The following is a 5,515-nucleotide window of genomic DNA, read 5'->3' as shown; positions in this document are numbered from 1 at the left end:
AATGTTCCGGAAATACTGCGTCCTTTAAACATATATAAAATTAAAGCTTATTTTATGTACTACAAAATGAAAAAAAAAAATTTGTCCCGACGACCTATCTTCTATACGCAAATGGCTACCATATTCAAAAATATGCTATTTTTGTATGAAAATTATGGGTTTTGTATTTTATTTTAATAGAAGTTGATGTTACTTTTGCAATTATCCATCAATTTTTTAAAATTAAACACTATCTACAGATTTGCATCGAAGCGTTTCTTATGATAGTGATTTTAATCACTGTCAGATTAAATCTAGACTGAACCCAACTATGCAATGTCTCCACTATGCCGCGACCCCACTGTGCTACCGTTTTTTTTTCACTTTTTTTTCTTAAAACTTCCATAACTTTTTTATAGAGTAAATAACTTTTATCGATTGTATACATAATTTATAATAATATTTATCATACTGTATGGTAATATATTTGATCTTAAGGTTATTGGCCTTTAAAATACATACTTTAAAAATGTATTTACAATTTAATGCAACTTATTTCGTAAGATATAGAAATTATTTACTAAATCTTCTTTATTTTTGCTAATCTCATTAATATCAACATTATTGATTAAATTTTTCATTGTCATAAGATCATCTTCATTATTAACTAGCAATAAATTTAAAAAAAAAGAAGATTTTGTTGGTGTTGTGGCAGCTAATGAACTCAATTAGCTATCTTCTGTCAATATTGAGTTCAGTTTTTGTCCATTTGGTGAAGAGTAGCACATATCTGAATATTAGATCCATTTTGTTATGACATACACAGTATATCATTAGTGTTATAATGTATTATTTACGACTTTAATTAATAAATCACATAACATGACTTGTATAACAATGTAAAAATAAGCTATATATATACTTATTAAATGTGTTGAAAGTATACTAATGAAATTTTGTAGAAAAAAGCTTATGTTAATGATATAAAACAAACAGGAACTAATAAATAATATGTAATGGTAGCACATGAGATGTAGGGTAATAATCAATGTGTAAGATATTATGTAAGGAATGCTAGAATATTATAAAATGAAGATCATTAATGTAATAAATTACAATTGACAAAGAAATAATGGTAGCGTCGGTGATCACTTCTTGCCTTTAAAAATACTACCAAACTTAATATAAAAAGCCCAAAATAATGAGCATTTGGGCTCTTATCTTACTCTGGTGGTGGTCAGAATGCTCTTACTCGGTCAATTTCACTCAAATGTGGTTAGTCATTCTAAAGGGTACACCCAAGAAAGATCCACCGCGTTCACATTATAATTATAGAAGAAAAAGGAACGTCAATTTATTTCAGAGTGTTAAAACTATGTGATAATTTTGTTTATTTAGTCAGGTCAGTTCATATCAGTCATTATAAAACTTATATTCTATCAGTTGTTGTTCAGTGACGCACCCTGCGTGAGGTCGTTGGTTTTGGTGTAAATATACGTATACTTGTTAATTAATTTCCTGCGCAATATTTGTGTTTAATTAATTGAAATCGTCGACTATGAGTGGTGATTAACAATAGTATTTATTGGAAATATCAAAGTAGGAAAATAACAAATTCACCAAAAATATAAAAGTTAAGAATTAAATTTTATGAGTACACATATTAAGTTGGCACAAAGAAAAATCAAGTGATCATCAATAATAAAAAATATATCTAGTAAATTTAATAAATCAATAATGTTTGTACGAATTTAATTGTCAGAGTTATGTCATTGATACTTATCTATTTCAGGAATTAAGTAGGAGGTTCATATATAGCCACCATACTACTTTGGTTAGACACACAAGATGACTTAATCCTAACTACTTATCATTGATAACCGTCAATACTTGTGGTATTATTGATATCAAAGAGTGTGACTATTGATTATAGTAAATTTAATATTAATAAATAAGATCACTTTACTTTTTTGTCATTCTATCAGAGTAGGGTAAGGATACTTCGGATTTCATACTCTCCTACTCCTACAACGCTTAATAGTACACAATGATAGTAGAGGAAGTACTATCATCAGACATTGCGTAAGGTTTACGAGGAAGCTTGTTTGGTTAATATAGTAATACTAAAATTTACTTTTCTTCCTCAGTTCATATTTTTATAAACTCTGATTATACTTACAGTAGGCGTATTACTTTAACCGATAGACCAAAACAGATTGAAATGACCAAATTATTTTGTATATTTTTTAGTGGACTGTATATAAGGTAAATTTGATAAACAACAGCTAGATAGAAAAGTAACTAAAGACAAACTACTTTATTTCCTTGAATAACAATTTAAAATAATCTAATGACTAAATAAACATGCATAATATAAATTATTTCCAAATTATTTTAAGACAATTAATAAAATTAAAATTTCAAATTATATGCAATAAGACCAATACAATAAGTAATAACTTACAATCTTATAAATGAGTTCAACAGCAACACGAATAAAGTTAAATTTATAATGAATTAAATATGCTTAAAATTATAACTGAAATACATAACATGCTATTTGTACCACACAATAAGTTTTCAAATATTGAGAATAAATAACTAACACTGTGTCTTCAACGATATAACATGTAGGAATAGAAATAAGAGATTTAGAGCGTGTAGATATTTAACATATTTTATTTATGTGCATTATTATTTCACCGTTTCGGAAATCGACTGAAAATTGATTTACTAGTAAAAAGGATCTTCCCAAAATACCTTTGCCACATCCATACTGTGTCGCGATCCCATTAATCTACCTTTTTTTTTATTTCTTCAATCTTTAGAAAACCTACAAACTGCGTTCTCATTTTTGATAGTAATATATTGATAGCACATTGTAAAATAAATTATTACTTTTATCGGTAATAGTACTCATTAATTGTTATTCTTAAGAGCTTTACATCCATCTTTCATTACATATGTTTATTTTAGTCTTTAATAAGTTTCTCAATGTTCCTATCATAAATAAAAATAATAATAATTATCATACTTTTTTGTCAAGTGTTTTCGTCAGTTAAACACTGACGAAAACACTTAACTTTATCATTTACAGCTGATAATATTCAATTAATTTTTATTTTATAAAAATGTTACAGCTAAGTGTATGCTTGTATGTAAAACCAAACGTATTCAAATTTGCCAAACAAAAATAGAAAGAAGGATAATGCATAGAAGTTTAACTATTCAGGTACGTTAATGGCAGTTTTTTCTACGATAAAAAAATTAATTCATCGCTGTGGGGTCATAAAATAATATAAAACTGATATAGAAGATATTAATTTAGATTGAAATCGGTTATCGATTGATTTCACTGTCACAATAAGGTTCGACGTAAATGTGCATAAAGAAAGTAACAGAAAAAATTTGGGAATTTAGTCCCAACTAACGTTTCTTTGTCTTTCACTGAAATAAATACTTATTTTTTAAAATCTCTTTTAACAATATATTTTAAACAAAATTTTTTTTACGCAAATAATATTTTTCTGTTTAAATTAAATTAATTAATTAATGCATAGAAAAAATGTTGGGACAATTTTTTTTTTTGAACCTCAAGTACATTATATGAGCTTTAACTTAATACCTTATTAAAGGACACTGTCTTTCTGGAACATTTTAGGTTGAGAAGCCCAGTAAAATGGAGATGTCGCATTTGGAATTGGAACAAGTTTAGATGATATCTGACAGTAATTATAATCAATATAATAAATAACTCTTCGTTGTAAATCTATATATAGTATTTAATTATTAAAAGAAATTGTTGAATTATTTTAAATGCAACATTAATTTCTATTTCCATAATCATGCCCTGATGACAGGTTTTACGATTTATAAGTATAATAAATGAATCAATATTTATTATAACAATTAAATTTAGTACTAAGAATAAATTGCAAAAAATTTACTTATTTGTTGCATACAGAGTGATTTTTCTTTTATTATTAGCTACTCAATTTCTTTTAAATTAATAGTCTTATTAAAAAAAATATATTTGATATTTTTTAATTTTATATATTTCTCGATTTATAAATTAATAAGGTTTTTTAAATTCATCTATTATACCTTATATGGGTATCAAATTTAATTTTTAAAGTGACAACATGCATATTATACTATCTAATAAAATAAAAAATTATCTAATTAAGAAAAATACTGGTGGACAACTAATTTGTAAAGAGCACTTCGGAAGTTATTATCACTTTTATAATAGAGTGGAGAATGACACGAAATGATGACACTTGTGTCAAGTAGAAGTTTACGATAAGGATAGCCGACCCCAAGTATTTTAACGATTTATAAGTGTTACACAAATAAATACTTATTACAACAATTAAATTTTTTACTATGAAAAAATTACAAAAAAATTATTTATTTGTTGCATACAGAGTGATTCTTCTTTTAATATTAGCTATTCAATTTCTTTTAAAATAATAGTCATATTAAAAAACCCAGTACAGTGGGAACGTGGCATAGTTGGGTTCAGTGTAGATTTAATATAGAATTAAAATTACTATCATAAAAAACGCTTCGATGCCAATCTGTAGATGGTGTTTATTTTTAAGCAATTGGTGGATAATTGCAAAAGCAATATCAACTTCTATTTTCTTAATTATATCCAGATTAGTATGTGGACGTTGTTGCAGAGTCTGTAACGCGTTAGTGCTTGATGCGCACTGTCTCAGGTTCGAAACTCGGTCACGGGCGACTTCATTTACCGAACGAGAGATCAGTTCGGTAATTGGAGTCGCCATCCCACTCTCCAGCGACGGACTAACCACCTATCCTGGGGTATAAAATGGTTAAGAAACCTCCTCCTTTTGGGGAGGCCGCTATGATCCTTAATGGGTTAATAAAAGCGTAAAAAAAAAAATAATTTTCATAAGTAATTGTTTTCAAATTATTATTGATTTTGAATTTTAATATGTTAACAGTAATCATTTTTAACCTACTCTTTATTGTAAAAGTTTATAATAAAAAAAATATTATAAATTTATGTTTTATACACTGATTAAATATTGTTAGATATATTATCTCAGATATAAAAATCATATTTTTATTAGTTTAAACATTTTGTACTATAACAAAACTAATTTTTTTAAAGATTTGTCTAATGAAAGATAACTTTATTAATAAAAACGGTAGCACAGTGGGGTCGCGGCATAGTAGAGACATTGCATAGTAGGGTCCAGTATAGATTTAATCTGACAGTGATTAAAATCACTATCATAAGAAACGCTTCGATGCAAATCTGTAGATAGTGTTTAATTTTAAAAAATTGATGGATAATTGCAAAATTAACATCAACTTCTATTAAAATAAAATACAAAACCCATAATTTTCATACAAAAATAGTATATTTTTCAATATGGTAGTCATTTGCGCATAGAAGATAGATCGTCGGAACAAATTTTTTTTTTTCATTTTGTAGTACATAAAATAAGCTTTAATTTGATATATGTTTAAAGAACGCAGTATTTCCGGAACATTTTCAAAA

The 5,515-nt window shown here is 26.5% G+C and overlaps 1 protein-coding gene across 8 annotated transcripts in view; it reads left to right on the top strand.

Annotated features, from left to right (window-relative positions):
• Window positions 1-5,515, top strand: part of LOC126905288 (uncharacterized) — a 51,241-nt gene that overhangs the window by 35,286 nt on the left and 10,440 nt on the right. For 2 of the 8 annotated variants that reach the window (XM_050684850.1, XM_050684841.1), the window contains exon 2: window positions 3,641-3,707. The exons of 2 other annotated variants lie outside the window; for them this stretch is intronic. The gene's annotated coding sequence lies outside the window, so the exon portion shown is untranslated. Of the gene's footprint in view, window positions 1-2,168; window positions 2,245-3,119; window positions 3,212-3,640; window positions 3,708-5,515 lie in introns of those variants that run through there. 4 more of the 8 variants (XM_050684840.1, XM_050684849.1, XM_050684844.1 and 1 more) reach the window with 4 other exon arrangements.

The sequence above is a fragment of the Daktulosphaira vitifoliae genome, unplaced genomic scaffold (assembly GCF_025091365.1).
Source record: "Daktulosphaira vitifoliae isolate Bord-2020 unplaced genomic scaffold, ASM2509136v1 Scaffold_4, whole genome shotgun sequence".
Taxonomy (NCBI): Eukaryota; Metazoa; Arthropoda; class Insecta; order Hemiptera; family Phylloxeridae; genus Daktulosphaira; species Daktulosphaira vitifoliae.
The sequence above is the reverse complement of the archived record's forward strand: the minus strand, read 5'-3'. Positions and strand labels throughout refer to the sequence as shown.